This window comes from Lithobates pipiens, unplaced genomic scaffold (assembly GCF_037356315.1).
Source record: "Lithobates pipiens isolate NorthernLeopardFrog02 unplaced genomic scaffold, aLitPip1_a1.2 Scaffold_23, whole genome shotgun sequence".
In the NCBI taxonomy this organism is placed as follows: domain Eukaryota; kingdom Metazoa; phylum Chordata; class Amphibia; order Anura; family Ranidae; genus Lithobates; species Lithobates pipiens.
In genome coordinates this window covers 125,809,074-125,829,941 of record NW_027507785.1, presented here as the reverse complement: position 1 = coordinate 125,829,941, position 20,868 = coordinate 125,809,074, and positions in this window count along the sequence as shown.

Genomic DNA, 20,868 nt, shown 5'->3' with positions numbered 1-20,868 from the left:
CCGTTCCAGGTAGACAGGAACTCGTCCCACATTGACAGGTCTGCTATGGCTGCGGTATCCAGGCTGAGGATTTGATCCGGGTCTTGTGCCTGAGAAAGGTAGACCAACAGGCGCGAGATAAAGGAGCGACCTTGTGGAATTATTCGCATGGCAAAGTTGAGCATGCCTAATAGCGACTGTAGCTGCCTCCTTGTACATCCCCTGGTGCAGGTGAATTAGCGGAGAACTGCCCTGATGCGGGTCAGTTTGTCGAGGGGCAGGCTGGCCTGCATGGAGCTGGTGTCAAGATTGACTCCGAGGAAGGTGATAAATTGTGCGGGCCTGTCAACCTTATGTTCGGCGATGGGGACTGTCACGTACCTTACAGTGGAGTCAGACTGCTGAGGGTGGCCTCTCGCACGGTTCCGGTCTCCACGCCCCTGAGGATGGGGACAGGGAGCGTGAGGACACGAAAGGGTGCAGGTGCCTGAAGGTGGAAGTAGCAGACCTTGGAGATGCTGGGTCCTCACGGTAGAAGAGATGTTGACTGGTCACGTAGGTAGGCACCGGAAGATCAGCAGGTGTGCAGGAAGCACTGCGTGTCTGTAACAGGCAAGGTCGGCAACTGGCAGGCAATGCGGTACAATAACAGGAGGCAGGTGCGTAATCAGGAACAAGCAAGGGTCTGGCAACGTGCAAGCAAACGAGGTACAGATTCAGGAGACAAGCCAAAGTCGAAGTCCAAGCCGGGGTCAAAGGTAGTCCAGGAGATAGTAGCACAGGGTATCCAAAGAGTGGGTGTCAGGAACGGGTCACAGGAACAAGGGTCACAGGAGCAAGGTCACAGGAGCAAGGTCACAGGAGCAACGATCAGGTCTACAGGAGTAGCTGAAGACGATCCAGCACTGATGTCAGGCCAGGATCCTGTTTATATAGAGGGGAGTGAGCCAGGATTGGTGGAAGTGGCCGTCCGTGCGTGAATACGTACATCCGTTCAGTTTGCGCGGGTGTCTTCGCGTGTTCGGATTGGCGTACGTCCACGTGTTCGGATTAGCATACGTCCGTTCGTCCTGGAATTCGTATGCCTCTGACGGGGACACCGCGCATGCTGCCTGGAACGAAGGGAAACTGTCGCTATACGGGGACGGGCATACGTATGGTGAGTTCCCTGACAGTGCCCCCCCCTTAAGGGCAGCCTCCGGGTGCCCCTTAGAACCGACCTTTGAGAGCGATAAAAAGCCCATATAAGCCTCTGGGCATGAAGATTTGCTTCGGGTTCCCAGGAATTTTCTTCAGGGCCAAAGCCTTTCCACTTAATCAAGTACTGGTTTTGTCCTTGACGCTTCCTGTAATCCAGAATGGCTTCGATTTCAAACTCCTCCTCCCCGTCTACCAATATAGCTTCTGGAGGGCTTAACTCCCGACCTGGAAAGGAATTAGGTACATCAGGCTTAAGTAGAGAAGTGTGAAATACAGGATGGATTTTAAATGAGCCGGGAAGTTCAAGTTCATAGGCTACTGAATTAATTTTCTTCTTAATTGGAAAAGGTCCCAAATATCTGGGTCCCAATTTTTTAGAGGGACACGCCAGTTTCAGGTTTGCAGTTGACAGCCACACACGATCACCGATTTTTAAATCCAATTCCCCCCTTCTCTTCCTGTCAAAAAATGTTTTATCGTCCTCCTGAGCCTTAGAGAGGGTTTCTTTAAGTACCTGATTGTTGATAACAAAGAAATTCAGCCTATCCTGGACGGCTGGTACAGGAGAATCCGGTAAGGATGTTGGCAGGAAGGAGGGATGAAACCCATAGTTGGAGTAAAATGGTGACTGGTTTGTGGCGGAATGAGTAGAGTTGTTAAATGCAAATTCTGCCAAGGGTAGTAACGAAGCCCAATCCTCTTGAGAAAAAGAAGTGAAACAACGTAAATATTGTTCTAACGTTTGATTAGTGCGTTCAGTCTGCCCGTTTGTTTGGGGATGGTAGGCTGAAGAGAAATTTAACTTGATACCCAGAGCTTCACATAATGATTTCCAAAATTTTGACGTGAATTGGACTCCACGATCAGAGACAATATCACCGGGAATTCCATGGAGTCTGACAATTTCTTTAATGAATACTCTGGCTGTCTCGGTTGCAGATGGAGTTCCCTTCATGGGAATGAAATGTGCCATTTTGGAAAAGCGATCCACCACCACGAAGATAGAGGAGAATCCTTCAGAGGGGGGAAGCTCAAGAATAAAGTCCATTGCGATCTTATCCCATGGTCTTTCAGGGATAGGTAATGGCCTCAACAATCCCCAAGCTTTATTCTTGCTGTTTTTATTCCGGAGGCAGGTTGAACAAGAGCTAACATAGTTCCTGCAGTCTTTCGCAAGGTTTGGCCACCAGAAATGCCTTTGAACTAAATTTATCGTCTTGTGACCCCCAAAGTGACCCGCCAGGGGATAGTCATGACAAGCCTGTAGAACGGAGGTGCGAAGGTTTTGAGGAATGAATAGTTTACTTCCTCGCCAGAGAAGACCATCTTTTTCTTGGAGGTTAATATCTGGAGGGACTGATGCACCTTGAGACGACTGCTGAACCTGTGACAGAAAACTGGTTTGTGTTAACAGAAAGTTCCCGGCTTGCAAAATGGTGTCCGGAGGGGATGAGGCTTCGGTTTCAGAGAACATACGGGATAATGCGTCGGGTTTACTGTTCTTGGATCCTGGTCTGTAGGTTATGTGAAAATTAAAACGGGAGAAGAAGAGAGCCCATCTTGCCTGCCGGGGCCTGAGACGCTTAGCTGTTCTGAGATATTCCAAATTTTTATGATCTGTAAAAATTAATACTGGATGTGTTGCCCCCTCAAGTAGGTACCGCCATTCTTCTAAAGCCAGTTTGATTGCCAGGAGTTCCCGATCTCCCACATCGTAGTTCTTTTCTGACGTATTTAGTTTTTTGGAAAAGAATGCTACAGGATGCATTAATGATTTAGGTCCTTGGCGTTGGGACAGGATGGCGCCTACAGCGTTCTCTGAAGCGTCCACTTCCAGAGTGTAAGGTAGAGCAGGATCAGGGTGTTTGAGTATTGGGGCCGACGTGAATAGCCCTTTTAGTTTGTCGAACGCAGCTTGGGCCTCGATGGACCACCGGAAGCGGTTTTGTTTGCTGGTGAGTTGCGTGATGGGAGCTATAACACTGGAAAAGTTTTTAATAAACTTTCTATAAAAATTAGAGAATCCAATGAAGCGCTGTACCCCTTTCTTATCAGTTGGAGGTGGCCAGGATAAAATGGCTGAAACCTTTTGAGGATCCATCTCTATTCCCTCCGTTGATATTACCAGACCCAGAAAGTGAATGGTCCGTCGCTCGAATTCGCACTTCTCGGCCTTGGCGTAGAGCCCATGTTGTCTTAACCTCAGGGGAACTTGTTTCACATGGTCACGATGGGTTTCTAGAGAGTCTGAAAATATCAAAATGTCATCTAAATAAACAATTACAAACAAATCCAAAAAGTCCCTGAAAATGTCATTAACAAAATGTTGAAAAGTAGCTGGTGCGTTGCAGAGTCCGAATGGCATGACCAGGTACTCAAAGTGGACAAAACGTGTCCGAAAGGCCGTTTTCCATTCGTCCCCCTTACAGATTCTGATTAAATTATAGGCCCCTCGTAAATCCAGTTTCGTAAATATTTTGGCTGATCGAAGTCTCTGGAATAATTCTGGAATCAATGGAAGGGGGTAGCGATTTTTAATCGTCACTTTATTTAAATCCCTGTAATCCACACATGGGCCGAGCGAATGATCTTTCTTTTCAACTAAAAATATTCCAGCACCGGCTGGGGAAGAGGAATGTCGAATAAATCCTTTCTTGAGGTTCTCATTGATGTATTCTTTGAGGACCAGGAGTTCAGGTTCCGATAGAGGGAATATCCTCCCGAATGGAATTTCGGCTCCAGGTAGTAACTCGATTGGGCAATCGTAGACCCGATGAGGAGGGAGTGTGTCTGCCTTTCTTTTGTCAAACACGTCCAGGAATCTGTGGTATGTGACTGGGACCAACCTCTGGAGCTCAGATGTAGAACCCGAACAGGCAATGACCGGAACCAGGTGGTTTGAGGTCCTGACACAATTTTGGAGGCAGTAAGTGGATCGAAACACGACCTCACCGGTTATCCAGTTTATTTGGGGATTAAGGGCTTGTAGCCATGGCATTCCTAAAATAATTGGGAAGAGTGGTGAAGAAATGACATCCAGGCAGATTAATTCTTGGTGATCAGATAGAATGTTGGCAAGTAGTGGCTGAGTCTCATGGGTAATAGGACCTGATCTGATGTTGGATCCATCTGCTAACCTTATAGAAAGTTGGCGTTGCTTGGGTACCAATGGAATGTTGTGTTGTAGAATGAGAGTATGGTCAATGAAGCAACTACAGGCGCCCGAATCAATTATAGCTTGGACCTGGAGTGTTCCTCCTGGAAGCTGTAAGGAAAAGGGAACAGCTATATGAATTGATTTTGTCAGAGGTAATGCATTGGATACAAGAGGTGAGTCTTTGAACTTACGAATCTTATTTGGACATGTATTCGCATAGTGACCAGTTTCCCCGCAGTAAAGGCAAAGGTTATTCTGGCGCCTGCGTAGCTTCTCTTCAGGAGACAATGGTGAGCGAAGTAGCCCTAATTGCATTGGCTCTGGAGCTTCGGAAATGGGAGCAGGTGTAGAAGCAGGAGGATAATTCGGAGCCTTGGGTAACATCCAAGTGGGGCGAAACTGGCCAACTCTTTCAGACCTCCGTTCCCTAAGACGGCGGTCAATTTGGATCGATACCTGTATGAGGTCTTCCAAAGAACTGGGAACTTCGATACGGGCCAACTCGTCTTTTAATGATTCGGACAATCCGATGCGGAATTGGTAACGTAGGGCGGCGTCGTTCCATTGAGTGTCAGAACTCCACCGCCTAAAGTCCGTCACATAATCCTCTACAGGTCTGCGACCCTGTCGCAGGGCATGGAGACTGGCCTCAGCAGTTGTGGCACGCTGAGGATCGTCGTATAATTTAGCCATCTCATCCAGAAAAGAGTCCATGGTATCAAGTAAAGGGCTGGCCTGTTCCAAGAGGCGATGGGCCCAGGTCTGAGGTTCCCCCAGAAGCAAGGAGACGATGAACCCTACTTTTGTGCTTTCCAAGGAGAAGGTGCGAGGCTGTAGCAGGAAGTATAGTTGGCATGCATTACGAAAAGCACGGAATTTGCTGCGATCTCCGGAAAATCGCTCTGGAGTAGGAACTCGAGGCTCCGGGGATGGCACCACTATTGCAGGCATGGATGCTGGGGTTGCCGGACTGGCGGACCTAGATGCTGTAGCCCCTTGGGAGGCAGTAGTGTTTGGAGTTAATGTCTCCACCCTCTGCTCGAGTTGATGGTAACCATCCTGCAGGCCTTGAACTGCTTGGGTAAGGGCAGAGATTTGTTGGCACAGAGCTTCCAAAGGTGAGGCCCCCCTGTCCGACTCCATGTTTCTGGCTGGATCGTACTGTCACGTACCTTACAGTGGAGTCAGACTGCTGAGGGTGGCCTCTCGCACGGTTCTGGTCTCCACGCCCCTGAGGATGGGGACAGGGAGCGTGAGGACACGAAAGGGTGCAGGTGCCTGAAGGTGGAAGTAGCAGACCTTGGAGATGCTGGGTCCTCACGGTAGAAGAGATGTTGACTGGTCACGTAGGTAGGCACCGGAAGATCAGCAGGTGTGCAGGAAGCACTGCGTGTCTGTAACAGGCAAGGTCGGCAACTGGCAGGCAATGCGGTACAATACAGTTTAAGGGGAAAACACTGCGCTACAATTTAGTATATATGGAAAAAGGCCTCAACAGCCAAAAACAGCAGCCAACACCAAAAAACAAACAAAGTTCAACAAACAAAATAATACAAATAGTGTAGCGCTTCACTAATGAATGTGGTCAGCATAAATTGTATGAATAAAGGCAAAAATAATATAAATATGAATGCCTAAAGAAAAGTCCAATATTGGCCGCACATTCCACTATGTAGCAGGCCCAAGGGTGGCCGAACCGTCACAGAGGGGGGAAATTGGACTGGGCGGATGTATTCATGCGAGTCTGCTTGACTGTAACATCAGAGAAGAATGGATAAAATACTTCTTACCGACTTAGTTGGACCCATACAGTCATATGACAGTTGAGTCTAGAAGGCTTTAGGTCACAATATGTGCCCCATCAATACTGTATGCTGGGTGGCCTCAAAAGTCAATCATAGCCATGTGTGGTCAGTGAAGGGTGGGCCCAAGAATGGACATCATGCAAAGCCTCTGTGCAGAGCTGAAAAAGATCCGTGGTGCTCAGTACATGTACTGAGCACCACGGATCTTTTTCAGCTCTGCACAGAGGCTTTGCATGATGTCCATTCTTGGGCCCACCCTTCACTGACCACACATGGCTATGATTGACTTTTGAGGCCACCCAGCATACAGTATTGATGGGGCACATATTGTGACCTAAAGCCTTCTAGACTCAACTGTCATATGACTGTATGGGTCCAACTAAGTCGGTAAGAAGTATTTTATCCATTCTTCTCTGATGTTACAGTCAAGCAGACTCGCATGAATACATCCGCCCAGTCCAATTTCCCCCCTCTGTGACGGTTCGGCCACCCTTGGGCCTGCTACATAGTGGAATGTGCGGCCAATATTGGACTTTTCTTTAGGCGTTCATATTTATATTATTTTTGCCTTTATTCATACAATTTATGCTGACCACATTCATTAGTGAAGCGCTACACTATTTGTATTATTAATGCGGTACAATAACAGGAGGCAGGTGCGTAATCAGGAACAAGCAAGGGTCTGGCAACGTGCAAGCAAACGAGGTACAGATTCAGGAGACAAGCCAAAGTCGAAGTCCAAGCCGGGGTCAAAGGTAGTCCAGGAGATAGTAGCACAGGGTATCCAAAGAGCGGGTGTCAGGAACGGGTCACAGGAACAAGGGTCACAGGAGCAAGGTCACAGGAGCAAGGTCACAGGAGCAAGGTCACAGGAGCAACGATCAGGTCTACAGGAGTAGCTGAAGACGATCCAGCACTGATGTCAGGCCAGGATCCTGTTTATATAGAGGGGAGTGAGCCAGGATTGGTGGAAGTGGCCGTCCGTGCGTGAATACGTACATCCGTTCAGTTTGCGCGGGTGTCTTCGCGTGTTCGGATTGGCGTACGTCCACGTGTTCGGATTAGCATACGTCCGTTCATCCTGGAATTCGTACGCCTCTGACGGGGACACCGCGCATGCCGCCTGGAACGAAGGGAAACTGTCGCTATACGGGGACGGGCATACGTATGGTGAGTTCCCTGACAGGGAGGTTGAGGTTCCCAAAGACGGTCCTTAATTTGTCGAGGTCCCTTGGAGGTATGCCCGGCTGTTCAATCAATAGGAAGTCATCCAGGTAATGGATAACTTGCTGACAACAAGCCTTGTGCAGGAGGATCCAAGCAAGAGACTGTGCGAATGTGTCGAACAGCCAGGGGCTGCTTTTGGAGCCAAATGTTAATTTAGTGGCAAAATAATATTGGTCTCTCCATTTAATGCCGTGCCAACACCAGAGGGACGGGTGGATAGGCAACAGCTTAAAGGCATCGGATATGTCGGCTTTGGACAGCCACGCACCTGTGCCTACTTTAAGGATGGCCTGAATCGCCATGTCCACAGAGGTGTATTTTAATGAAAATTCTTCGGAAGGAATCAGGGAATTTAGGCTGGGAATGTGGGAAGAATGAGGCGCAGACAGGTCGTACACCAAACGGTTTTTATTCGAAAATTTGCCCTTGACAAGCCCAATAGGGCTAACTCTCCACATATTGAAGGGGGGCTGTGTGAAGGGACCTATGACGAAGCCTCGTTCCACCTCGGTTTGCAGCAATTGGTCAATGGCCTGCTCGTCGGAGGCTGCTGAGCGGAGGTTTCTGCACTCGTAGGTTGTGTGGGGCAGGGAGATGAGGCCGGTATGAAAATCTGTTGTGAAGCCACAGATGAGGAAGGTGGCTAGTGAAGGAGTGGGGTGCATGGTGAGGTAGAAGGCCAACCATAGGACATCTATGCGGCTCAGTCATGAGCCCTTGTGAGCTTTAACCTCACACAGATTCCTGGGGTGCGCTCTGTGACATATGACACAGACGTGCAGTAGGCGGCACTGGCTAAAATTACATGAGCTATAGTTGTAATTATTGCAAATGGCCGCTCCCCCTATGGTTCGAACTGAACGTCCAAACTTATCAATAGGGATGAGCTTCGCGTTCGAGTCGAACATACGTTCGACTCGAACATCGGCTGTTCGTCCGTTCGGCGAAGTCCGAACATTTTGGTCCGTTCGCACCAAATTCGTGTGGCGCTCACGGCCCACAATGCACTGCGATGGCGCAGTGCATTGCTGGCTCATGATTGGCCAAGCATGCACTGTGACCCCGCATGCTTGGCCAATCGCAGCGCCAGCAGCGAGGAGAGCCATGATTGGCCACAGGCAGGATGCCTGTGGCCAATCATAGCTCAGGCTGTGTAGTGCACGCCCCACACTATATAAGGCCGCCAGCGCGGCGGCCTTGTGTAGTGTGTTGGCGTCTGAAGCAGTGGGTGTTCTGTGTACCTTCAACACAGTACACACCGATCGTTTTCGGCCGATTTTCGATCTTGCTGTTGTGTAGTGGTTATTGTCTGCGTGCCCTGACCGCAGTATACACCGCTATATTCACCTCACCTATATAGCTAGTGATCTATCTTTTATAATAGAGCTTGCAGTCAGTAGTGTTAGGAGCTAGTGCGTGCTGTCTGCGTGCTCTGTACCCAGTACATACCGCTATATCCACCTACATAGCTCTTCTCTATTTGAGACCACTTGCCATCTGCAGGAGTTATTGGAAGTTGTGTGTGCCTCCAGCACAGCACAGTATACGTCTGTATATACCCCTTTATCTCTGGTGTTCTATAATAAAGGCATCTGCAGGAGTTAGTGGGTGTTGTGTGCCTCTAGCACAATATACACTACCCAACTGCTTTTTTACCCAACTCCCTTCAGGCCATTACCATGTCTGGAAGGCCAGCAAGGAGAGGCAGACAGGCGCAAGCCGATAAAAGAGGGCAAGCAGGCTCTGTGTCTAGAGACAACAGTGCTGGTCGTGGACGCGGTGCATTGTCATCAGCACGTGGCCATGGGACACGCTTGTCCTTCTTTTCGGCAGCTGGACATGTTGAACCGCAACATGCCAACGACTTGGTAGAGTGGATGACCAAGCCCTCTTCATCCTCCTCATCCTCTCTCACCCAGTCTCAGGGTACTAGCAAAGCAGCTGCCAACGCATCGTCTTCCCTCCTCTCAATGTCATCATCAGTGACTCCTTCCCTAGACCCACCACGTCCTCCTGAGGAGTCTCCTGAACTCTTTGAGCACAGTGTTGGGTACATGCTCCAGGAGGATGCCCAGTGTTTTGTGGGCTCTGATGATGACACTCAGCTAGAGGAAGGCAGTAGCGTGAGCGCAGAGAGAGGGGATGCTCAAGAAGGACAGCAATCTGGCAGTCATGTTCCACAAGCTGCAGCATACTGCCAGGTTTGCTACAGCGATGAAGAGGGAGGGGATGATGAGGGCACTGACTCCACGTGGGTGCCTGGAAGGAGAGAGGAGGAGGAGGAGGAGGCACATGTCCAACGAGGCAGGATGCCCTCCGGGGGCCAGCTTAGGGGCAGCACACCGACTGAATCACACCGCAGAGCTCCGCTTGTGCAGAGCTCTGCCTCTGCGCGTTATTCTAAAAGTTCTTTGGTGTGGGCCTTTTTTGAGACGAGTGCATCAGATCGCACATGCTTGACCAGACATATGTTGACCTGCCATGCAGCTCGTTGGCAAGCGTACCTCAAAGATCCACACCAAAGAACAAAGCGGACCTCTCCTTGCTCCTCATCAGCTGGCATCTCCAACCCCACTAGACCTTCAGTCCTCTCTGAAACCTGCTCTGAGAGGAATGAAGGTGTAGAATTAGGTGTGTCACAGCCAAGTGCTTCCGGGAACTCTGCTAGCGGTACACCCACGTCCGATTATAGCAGGCAAATGTCCCTGCCCCAGCTGCTGGACCGGGCGAAAGAAGTTCACTCCCAGCCATCCACATGCCCAGCGGTTGAATGCTAGCTTGGCTAAATTGCTAGCACTTCAACTGCTGCCTTTTCAGTTGGTAGACTCGGCCCCCTTCCGTGAGTTTGTACAATGTGCGGTTCCTCAGTGGCAGGTCCCCAAACGCCACTTTTTCTCACGGAAGGCGATTCCGGCTCTCTACGGCATGTGGAAGGCAATGTCCTTGCCTCGCTGGACAGGGCGGTCAGCGGTAAGGTGCATATTACCGCTGACTCATGGTCCAGCAGGCATGGACAGGGACGTTACCTGTCTTTCACGGCCCATTGGGTCACTCTTCTGGCAGCTGGGAAGGATGCAGGACAAGGTGCAGTAGTGTTGGAGGTTGTTCCGCCACCACGCCTCCAAAATGCTACTATTGGTTGTGACACACCTCTCTCCTCCACCCCCTCCTCTTCTTCTTCCTCCATGGCCTCTTCCAGTGCTCTGTCCTCAGAGCCAGCGGTGCTCCGTAGGCGTTCCAGGGGCTACGCAAGTATGCAGGCAAAACGATGCCATGCCGTGCTTGCGCTGGTTTGTTTGGGGGACAGGAGCCACACTGGGGCGGATGTTTTGTCAGCTCTGCAGGGGCAGGCCGAGAGGTGGTTGACGCCACGCCAGCTTAAGCCAGGAATGGTGGTTTGCGACAATGGCACCAACCTCCTCTCCGCCCTCCGACAGGGACAACTGACCCATGTGCCCTGTGTAGCTCACGTCCTTAACCTGGTGGTGCAGCGGTTCTTGGGCAGGTACCCCGGCTTACAGGATGTCCTGAAGCAGGCCAGGAAAGTCTGTGTGCATTTCCGCCGATCATTTAATGCCTGTGCTCGGCTGGCTGAGCTCCAAAAGGAGTTGAACCTGCCCAAGAACCGCCTTATATGTGACATGCCCACCAGATGGAACTCAACATTGGCCATGCTGCAGCGGCTGCACACGCAGCAGAGGGCCATCAATGAGTACCTGTGCGACTACGGCACCAGGACAGGGTCAGGGGAGCTCGGTTTTTTCTCACCACGCCAGTGGGGCATGATCAGGGATGCATGCACTGTCCTGTCACCGTTTGAGGAGGCCACAAGGATGGTGAGCAGTGACAGTGCATGCATCAGTGACACTGTACCTCTTGTCCACCTCTTGGAGCATACGCTGCGTGGAATAATGGACAGGGCACTTGAGGCAGAACAGAGGCAGGAAGCGGAGGACTTCCTTGCCTCTCAAGGCCCCCTTTATCCAGACAGTGTTCCTGCTGTGCCACCCATCACACAGGAAGAGGATGAGGAGGAGGAAGAGGAGGAGGAGGATGATTGTGTCAGCATGGAGGTGGAGGCTGGCACTCAGCATCAGCATCAGCAGCAGCAGCAGCAGCAGTCTTGTAGGGATGATTTACAGTCCCAAGAAACACGTGGACTTGTACGTGGCTGGGAGGAGGTAGCTGCGGATCATGTTGTCCTTAGTGACCCAGAGGACTCCGGACCGAAATGCCTCAGCTAACCTATGCTGCATGGCCTCCCTGATCCTGCAAAGCCTGCGGAAGGATCCTCATATCCTTCGGATCAAGAAGAGGGACCATTACTGGCTGGCCACTCTCCTTGATCCACGGTACAAGGGTAAGGTTGCCGACCTTATCTTGCCATCGCAGAGGGAGCAGAGGATGAGACATCTCTGGGAGGCCTTGCAGAAAGGTCTGTGCAACGCGTTCCCAGAGACTGGGAGGTTACAAACTCCTGGTCCTGGACAACGTGTTGCTGAGGCATCGGTCAGAAGGAGCGGTGGAGAAGGTGACCGTCTGACTGATGCTTTCAGACAATTTTTTAGTCCGCAGCCCCAAGGTATGATCGGTTCCAGCACCCATCACCAGCGTCTGATTTACATGGTGCAGGAATACCTAGGGGCATGGTCAGACTTGGACACCTTTCCCACCGAAAATCCTCTGGCTTACTGGGTCTTGAGGATGGATCACTGGCCAGAGCTTGCACAGTATGCAATTGAGCTACTGGCCTGTCCTGCATCCAGCGTTCTTTCGGAACGCACCTTCAGTGCTGCTGATGGCTTTGTTACCGATCACAGGGTGCGCCTGTCCACCGAATCAGTTGATCGACTGACCTTCATCAAGATGAATCAGTCTTGGATCACCCACAGCTACCAAGCACCTGAAGCTGATGTAACAGTATAATTTTTTTTGAAATATCACATCCCTTCAAGACTGCCTATGCTGATGCTGAGTGACTGTCCTGTTATGTTGATTGTCTATCCTCTTCCTCCTCCGCTGATATGTTGGAAGAACATTTCTGGTTCTGGTTGATGCCATCAGCACAATTTTTCTGCCCCTGTTTAACAGGGGCGTTTAATTACAATTTTGAATGCAATGCTTTGCAGCAGGGCTAATTCCTGCAATCAAACAAGAGTATATGGGAGAGGTTGCAGTGTGGTGGCACCAGCACCAGTGCCTAAGGCCCAATTTTTCTGCCCCTGTTTAACAGGGGCGTTTAAGTACAATTTTTGATGCAATGCTTTGCAGCAGGGCTAATTCCTGCAATAAAACTAGAGTATATGGCAGAGGTTGCAGTGTGGTGGCACCAGCACCAGTGCCTAAGGCCCAATTTTTCTGCCCCTGTTTAACAGGGGCGTTTAAGTACAATTTTTGATGCAATGCTTTGCAGCAGGGCTAATTCCTGCAATAAAACTAGAGTATATGGAAGAGGTTGCAGTGTGGTAGCACCAGCAGCAGTGCCTAAGGCCACATTTTTCTGCCCCTGTTTAACAGGGACATGTAATTACAATTCTTGATATAATATTTCACAGGAGGGCCCCTTCCTGTGCCCACCCAGAGTAACGGTGAGGACTTATAGTGTTGTGGCACCAGCACCACAACCACCAAAGGTCAATTTTTCTACCACTGTTCAACAATGGCATGTAATTACAATTCTTGATATAATCGTTTACAGCAGGGCGCTCCAGCGCCCACCAAGAGTCACTTTGAGGGCTTACAATGTTGTGGCAAAACCAACACCTTGTTCCGCCATTTCTGCAGAGCATATAGGGCAGGCCCCTACTTTCAAACATCCAACTTACAAACATCTCCTACTTGCAAACGGAAGGAGACAACAGCAAGTGAGATGAAAAAAGATGGACGACAAAACAAATTATACAGGGGTGATAACCCTTCCCTATGTTTTCCAAAAAGCTTAAAAAATGTTTTTTTGACTGGAGCTACACTTTAAAAATGTACCAGTTGAAAATTACAAACAGATTCAACTTAACACAACAAACCTACACAGTCCCTGTCTTGTTTGCACCACCTGTATACTGCTGTTCTGAGTATATAGGGCCTGGGGGCCACACGCATTTCCTTTTTTTAAATATGGGTACAGGGTTCCCCTTAATATGCGTACAAGACCCAAATAGGCTGGTAATGGGCAGGAAGGGCTACCTATGCCATTTTTCTCAATGATTTTCAATCATATTGCAGGAACCAGATATAACATTAAAACCACAAGCAGTTTTAAATGATGTTATTTCCGTTTAATGTCATTTTGTGCAGGGACTGTTCTAAACACGGGAAACACGTGGCACTTCACAGGCATCCTACAGACACCCCCCAGGCACCATATTTAAAGGAATATTGCACTTTTTTTTCACTTTAATCGTCATTAAAATCAGTGCTCCCGCCAAAACGGCCATTTTTAAAAACATTTTAGGCATTGACCCATGTCCCCTGGGGCAGGAGCCAGGTTCCCAAACCCTTTTTAGGACAGTATCTTGCATATTAGCCGTTAAAATTAGCACTTTTAATTTTGAACGTACGAGTCCCATAGACTTCAATGGGGTTCTAACTTTCGTACGAATTTGGGGTCCGTTCGAAAGTTCTGGTGTGAACCGAACCGGGGGGTGTTCGGCTCATCCCTACTTATCAACTTGAGTCTTTGGCGCAGGGCCTGACGGGCCTTGGGCTGTACCAGAGGTGGAGGGGAACTCTACTGGGCGGCTAACCGTCATATTGGAGCACCAGGAGGCGGTGTGGGTGGAGGACTGGCACACAGGGGTGAACGAAGGCCGGCAAAATGCCGGCAGAACAATTCGGTGTCCATAAGGCTCCAGTCTGTGGGTGACTAGAACTGTGCCAGCTTAGCGGCTGCTTTGGCGGAGAAGGAACGATGGTAATCGTAAAAGGCGAAGCCTCCGTATTTGTACCCTAGGTCCACCACTGTGTGGAGGTACAAGTCCAGCTCTTCCCTTCTGGCGGGGGATGCTGAGCAAATGACGTCTCTTAGCATCCCAAAGGCTAGGGCAAACTCTGGGATGGAAAGTTTGCGGTTCAGCCTGGGATCCTTGGCCTTGAGGACTACGGAGACATCTCCCCATGTGTAGGCCTTGTTTTCTGCGAGGTCGTGGACCGAAATAAGCAGGGAGGCAAGGTTGACATCCTTGCCGTCCAAGATGTCCTTCCTTATGCCGGCCGGCACCAGATGTGCTGGGCAGACAACAGGACATGTCCCTGCGTTACCTGTCGGCAGTGGTGATGGGACTGAAACTGGAACAGGGGTGGTTGTGGCTGGGTGAGCCTCTAGGAGCGTCACTCTGGCCTGGACGTCCGTGACCGTGTTGGTTAAGGACGACACCATTGAGTGTAGTTGAGCAATAGCCGCTGAGATGGACTGGAGAGAAGCCTGAGGCGGGGTACTGGGCTCGGCCGTAGCTGGCGGGGTAGAGAGGAGCCTGAAAAGCTCTGCCTTCCTAGCCGTAGCGGGGAAGGGAATGCCCCTGCGTCTCAGCTCTGCTGTCAGCCTGGGGATAGTCCAACCCCTGAAGGACTGTACGCTGTCGCTCACTGAAGGTGGGCGAGGAGACAAGGGGGCGGTAAGATCTTTGCTGCCGGCTTGGGACATGGCTCCAGGTGAATCGTGCCCTAGGAGTGATGTCCTATCTTTTTGGGGTCGAAAGATGGACGACCGGAACCTGGGAAAGATAACGTCCAAGCTGGTGCAGGGTGGACCTACTGAACTTGACTGACCTGGAGAGAGAAACAACAGATGACAACTGGTGAGGAGCCTAACAAGTAAACTGAAGAGTGACGTAAACGGCTGGCTAATGTGACCGAGGTGCACCGATGAGGAGACATTTTTCGCCAAAATTCTTTCTTGATCATGATCATCATTTTCATTTTTTATTTTTTTTGTGTATTCTGCTGTCCCGATCCGACGTATCATTTGCGTAAAGGACGAAGTGTGGGATGATCCGTGTCAAGTGCGGGAGCACGAAATAAGTGCTGTAACTGTGACCGTAAAATAAGGCAACCTGTGGAAAAAAGTGAAATGTGGCCGATCCCTCTGGGGCACGCCGAACCGAATCGATGCATCACGGATGCTACTGGATTTGAGTCGGAGCGCGGTAAGTGACAGTGAAATGAAGTACGATTGCCATGACAGAGGCACGAAATGGTCATGTCGCCAGTGCGACTGACAGCAAACCGGACTCTGGAGCATGTACTGAAATGTGGGAAATAAACCTGGGGCGAACCGGAACGAATCGGTGCGTGTTTAGGTGCGACTGGATTCGAACCGGAGCGCGGATCGTGACAGTGAAATGAAATGAACAACTTATGTCATGACAGAGGCCTAGATCGGCCGGCCGCGAACTGAGACTGGAAACCGAACTGGTCTCTGGAGCATGCACTGAAATGAGGCTGAAAAAATACCTGGGGGGCGTCCAGACGAATCGGCACACAGGGATGCAACCTGATTCAAACTGAACGCACTACGTGATAATGAAATGATTCCCATGATAGAGATGCGAATCGGAGAGGACGCAGCCTGCGACCATCAATGAGCGGGCTCTAGAGCATGTACTGAAATGAGGCCAACGCAACTGGGACACGTCGATCGAACCTGTGCGTTGAGCATGTGACTGGTTTTCGATTTAGGACGTAATAGGTGACAGCGAAATGATTCCCATGACAGAGACCCGGATCGATTGCAACGAGTGGGCTCTGGAGCATGTACCGAAATGAGGCAGAGCAACTTGGGGCACACCGGGACGAATCGGCGCATTTAACGTATGCGACTGGATTTGAATCGGAGCGCAGTGTGTGACAGAAATTAGTGAAATTATGAAATGAGCTACGTGAGCCAGCCGTGGCAGAGGCACAAATCGTTGTGCCGTGTGATGCGACTGGCAGCGATTTGTCTGTGGAACACGGTGATGAGGCAGACAATATAACAAGCTACGAAAATAGTGCAACATTTTTAGTTCAAGCAATTTGTACTGAAATGAGGCCCGTGAAATGAAGGGCGCTGCGATAATGGTGCGTTTTGAGTGACTGACGACCCGGTTTCACAACGAATGACTCGAGAGTTCATGGTTTTAACGACACTCAAAATAGAAATGTTTTTAGTAAAGGGAGGTCAATCGAGACCCTTACCTGCGGCAGTCGAGCCAGAGACGTTGTACAAAAAACACGAACGGGAAAGAAAACCATGAGACTTCTAGTAGAGAGAAGTTATCCGAATGGCAACGAAACTCGAGCAGTCGGCCTAGTGACGTAGTATTGCACACAGGAAACCAACAAAGACCACAGGCGAGTGGGCTGGTTAAATACCCCCCGGGCTCCTCCCATAAATTCAGGCCACCATACTGGCCTTCTTACATGTACATGCGTATATAGAAAATATGACTGTTTATATATTTAATATCTTTTAATAGGGTATAGGAATTTTATCAATATCTGTAATGTTTATATTTTCTGATATAAGTGTATGTAAAGACAAATAGATTGACATATCTATGTTGATTGCATCATTATGTATTTACATTAATTATATGATATATAGTACACTCATCAACACTCTATTTGTAGAATTCACACGATGTTCACATCTGTGCTATCCTCAAGGCCCTGAGGAAGCGAAATCACCCCGGAAACGCATAGGCCATTTTCTGTGTAACCTGCTGGGAACTAGCACATCCCTGAACTCAAATTGAATTATTAAAACTGTAATGTATCTTAAATTTAGTTTTTTAGAAAATAAAAATATGTTTATTTTTGTATAATTATATTTTCTTTCAATTTTTTGTAATCCTCTGAGGCACAATTAGCGTCCCACGTTGTTCTCTTATTTTTTTTAAAATATATTTACATATATCTTCTGGGATGGTGCCTCTGTAGGAGTATTGATGTTCCACGCTCACCCCACCCCTACACATATCTTCACAAAAAAAGAATAAAAAGAGGGGCAGATAAATAAAATTAGACACCACATCTCAATTCTAAACAAATAAAACATAACTTGGACTTTGGGGTCAACCAACCCCGGGACTTTTAATGGTGTCACAAATAAAGGTAGATGGTTACAATACTGTATCCATAAAAAAAAAATTTATTAGAAAAAAGAGAAACAGATAAAAAAATATACATTCATGTGACATTAAAAAGCCTCAAACATGGAAGATTTCCAGAATGGGCTGGTTTATCGAGCAATTCCATAAATACCACTCAACATGCTTCATATAGTTTACATAATACGAATACATATGCATAATATTGATGACAATCAATAGGGTATATATCACAGTCATGAAATTGTACAATAAATTTAAATAATAAAAGTATGTTCAAGAGAGAGCTTACCAGACACAACCAAAGATGGAACTTTTTACATTTTGAAAGCGATCTTTGAAAGATAGCTTGGTTCGGAGTCATTATAATCCTCGGGTAGAGATTTGAGTGACTCCAAGAGGGGTACCAGGCCATGTCATGGTTGCAATTTTTGCAAATTCATTTGGGCTGCCCATTCTATCACTCTTCCCAATGGTCATCTGTTCAAATAGAAATTTTCTGTCACGTGACAATCTATTGGCATAGTGTAAATTATGCAATGTGAGTGTAATGCATATTACATTGGCAAGAATAAGAGACCATTTTACTGCCGTATCCATGATCATGTATCGTTGATACACAAAAAATGTATGGAAACCCCCATTAGTCGCCATATTGGCCGATTCCATAACTTTGACAGCAGTAAAATGCATTTCTTTGCTTTGCAGCACGTTGCACCGGGCCCTCGTGAGGCCAGATGGATACACGAGTTATCTGCGTTAAAATATCCTGGTTTAAATGATGCATTTAGTTTTAAATGTTTTTTATAATCAAAATAAATATTTTGTGGGCTTTTTTTTTTTTTGCCCCCAAAGTCCAAGTTATGTTTTATATCTTCACAAACACAAATGACCTTCAGCCATACATAGGGACCAAGGGACATCCTAATATTCCACTCTAGTAAAAAGGTACAGTAGTGTCCTGTACCCCCCAAGCACGAGAGTACAGGACATACTGTGGGGGGAGGGGCAGAGGATATTGCTATGTGGGGCAGAAGACACTACAGTTGTGGGGGGGGGGGTGATGTGAAGGGGCAGAGGACACAGCATTGAGGGCTACAGGACACTATTGGGGGGGCAGAGGACACTAAAGTGGGGGGGTGATGTGAAGGGGCAGAGGGCACTAGGAATGCCTAGCAACCAATCACTGAGGCAGCTCCCGTCCCCGCCCTCCATCCAGCACTGTACTACCTTCCACTCCCTGCTCTGCAGTTAATATGAGAGCAACAGAGACTAAGAGGGAGGCAGAGCTGTGATCACGATCCTTGTGTCGGCTCGCGGATCAAAGGCTTGACAACCCCTACAATAGCCCTTTTCATGTGGATTCCCTTCAAGGGCCATAAGGCAATACTGTAACTTACTTTGTCACTTTCTTTGTCTCTGGGACATTGCATGAAAAGTTGACCCCTTCAGGTCCCAACATACTATGCCTGTGGTCCCTCTCAATATTCTGCATTTCCCCCCTGGCCTCTCTCCTTACCTCTTCCAGTGGTGGATTAATACCGGTTTATATAGGATAGGGCTTTTTGAATCACGGGGGGGGTATATCTTCAAAATATTTTCGTCAAACTTTTGAGATGCCTTCCTCAGAAATGTTTCATTTTCATCAAATACTTAATTTGAGTTCCCTCAAGCACTCTACTGAGGATATTACCACAATAACTCTCCTTTTGAACAAGTTCATGTGGGAACCTGGAACAAATGAGGGCATCTTGGTGCCGCACTCCCTATTTTCCGCACCTGTATCCAAGCTTTCTCACCAACGGGCGTGGGAGGCAGATCTGGGGATGGAGATAGAAGAAAAGGGCTAGTCCTGATGCTCCACCACGGTGCACAGGGGAACCAGTGACACTGGGCCCATTGAGGCAAATTATAAAGTACTATCTCATGGGTACCCTGTGCTGTCAAGAATCACTAGAATCTTCCCTGATGCCTCTCCATTGTGCTTTTTAGGGACTGTGGACTGGAGGGCACTAGTACTGCATTTAGTGGACCTGCCTGAAAGTCCAACGCTTTTGGACTAAAGTGTTTAATTTGATTCACTCGCACACTATAACAAAAATTGCTAAGAAGGTGCTTTTCAGTAGCATGTCAAATAATATATCCAAACAATTTTGGTCCCTGATTTTTTTTCACTCTTCTGACCACAAAAATGTCTATTGCTAAAGCTCCAGTGGTAGACATTATCATAACCAAGAACAAAATTCCTTGGCTAATGCTTCATGAAAAGCTGGCTAGCATTCTACGGTATAAACAAAATGTCTGGAAACCCTGGATCACCCACATATTACAACCCCATATCAGAACCTAGGGTAGTGATGAGGCTGAGTCGAACCGGGCAGAGACATCAGCACCAGGAACATATCCTACTGACTGTAGAATATGTCCCTTGTGCTGATTTTTCTGCGTATTTTTTTATTTTGGTTGAACTTTAACCACTTAACCACCTCGCGCCCGCCCTATAGCCGAATGACGGCCATAGAGCAGGCGCTTTCGTCCGGGAGGCCGTCCCTGGACGTCCTAATGTTTACTTCCGCAATGCGTGCCACCGCGGGCGCGCATTGCGGAAGTTCTGTGTTCGCCGTGTCCCCCGGGGACAGGCAAACACAGATCGCTGTAAACGGCCAATCACAGCGGCCGTTTACAGCGCGATCGGCGTGTCCAATGGGAGATGATCTTATATGTAAACATATGAGATCATCTCTCAGTGCCACTCTCCCTCCTCACACAGACAGAGTGTGAGAGGGGAGAGATGAACGGCTGCAGCGGCAGCCATTCTGCTTTGATTTGATTTAAAAAAAAAAAAAAGTAAAAAAAAAAGTGCCATCCTCCCCAGTGCCATCCACCCCAGTGCCATCCACCCCAGTGCCATCCGCCCCCAGTGCCATCCACCCCAGTGCTACCTGCCCCCAGTGCCACCTGCCCCCAGTGCCACCTGTTGTCAGTGCCATTTGTCCCCAGTGCCATCTGTCATCAGTGCCATGTATAAGTGCCATCTGTCATCAGTGCCACGTGTCATCAGTGCCACATAGTGCCATCTGTCATCAGTGCCACGTATTAGTGCCACCTGTCATCAGTGCCACGTATCAGTGCCATTTGTCATCAGTGCCACCTGTCAGTGTCACGTGCCATCTGTTGTCATTGTCACGTGTCATCAATGCCACTTATCAGTGCCATCTGTCATCAGTGTCACGCGTCATCGGTGCCATGTATTAGTGCCATCTGTCATCGGTGGCACGTATTAGTGCCACGTATTAGTGCCATCTGTCATCAGTGCCACGTATTAGTGCCACGTGTCATCAGTGCTACGTATAAGTGCCACGTGTCATCAGTGCCACATATTAGTGCCATCTGTCATCAGTGCCACATATTAGTG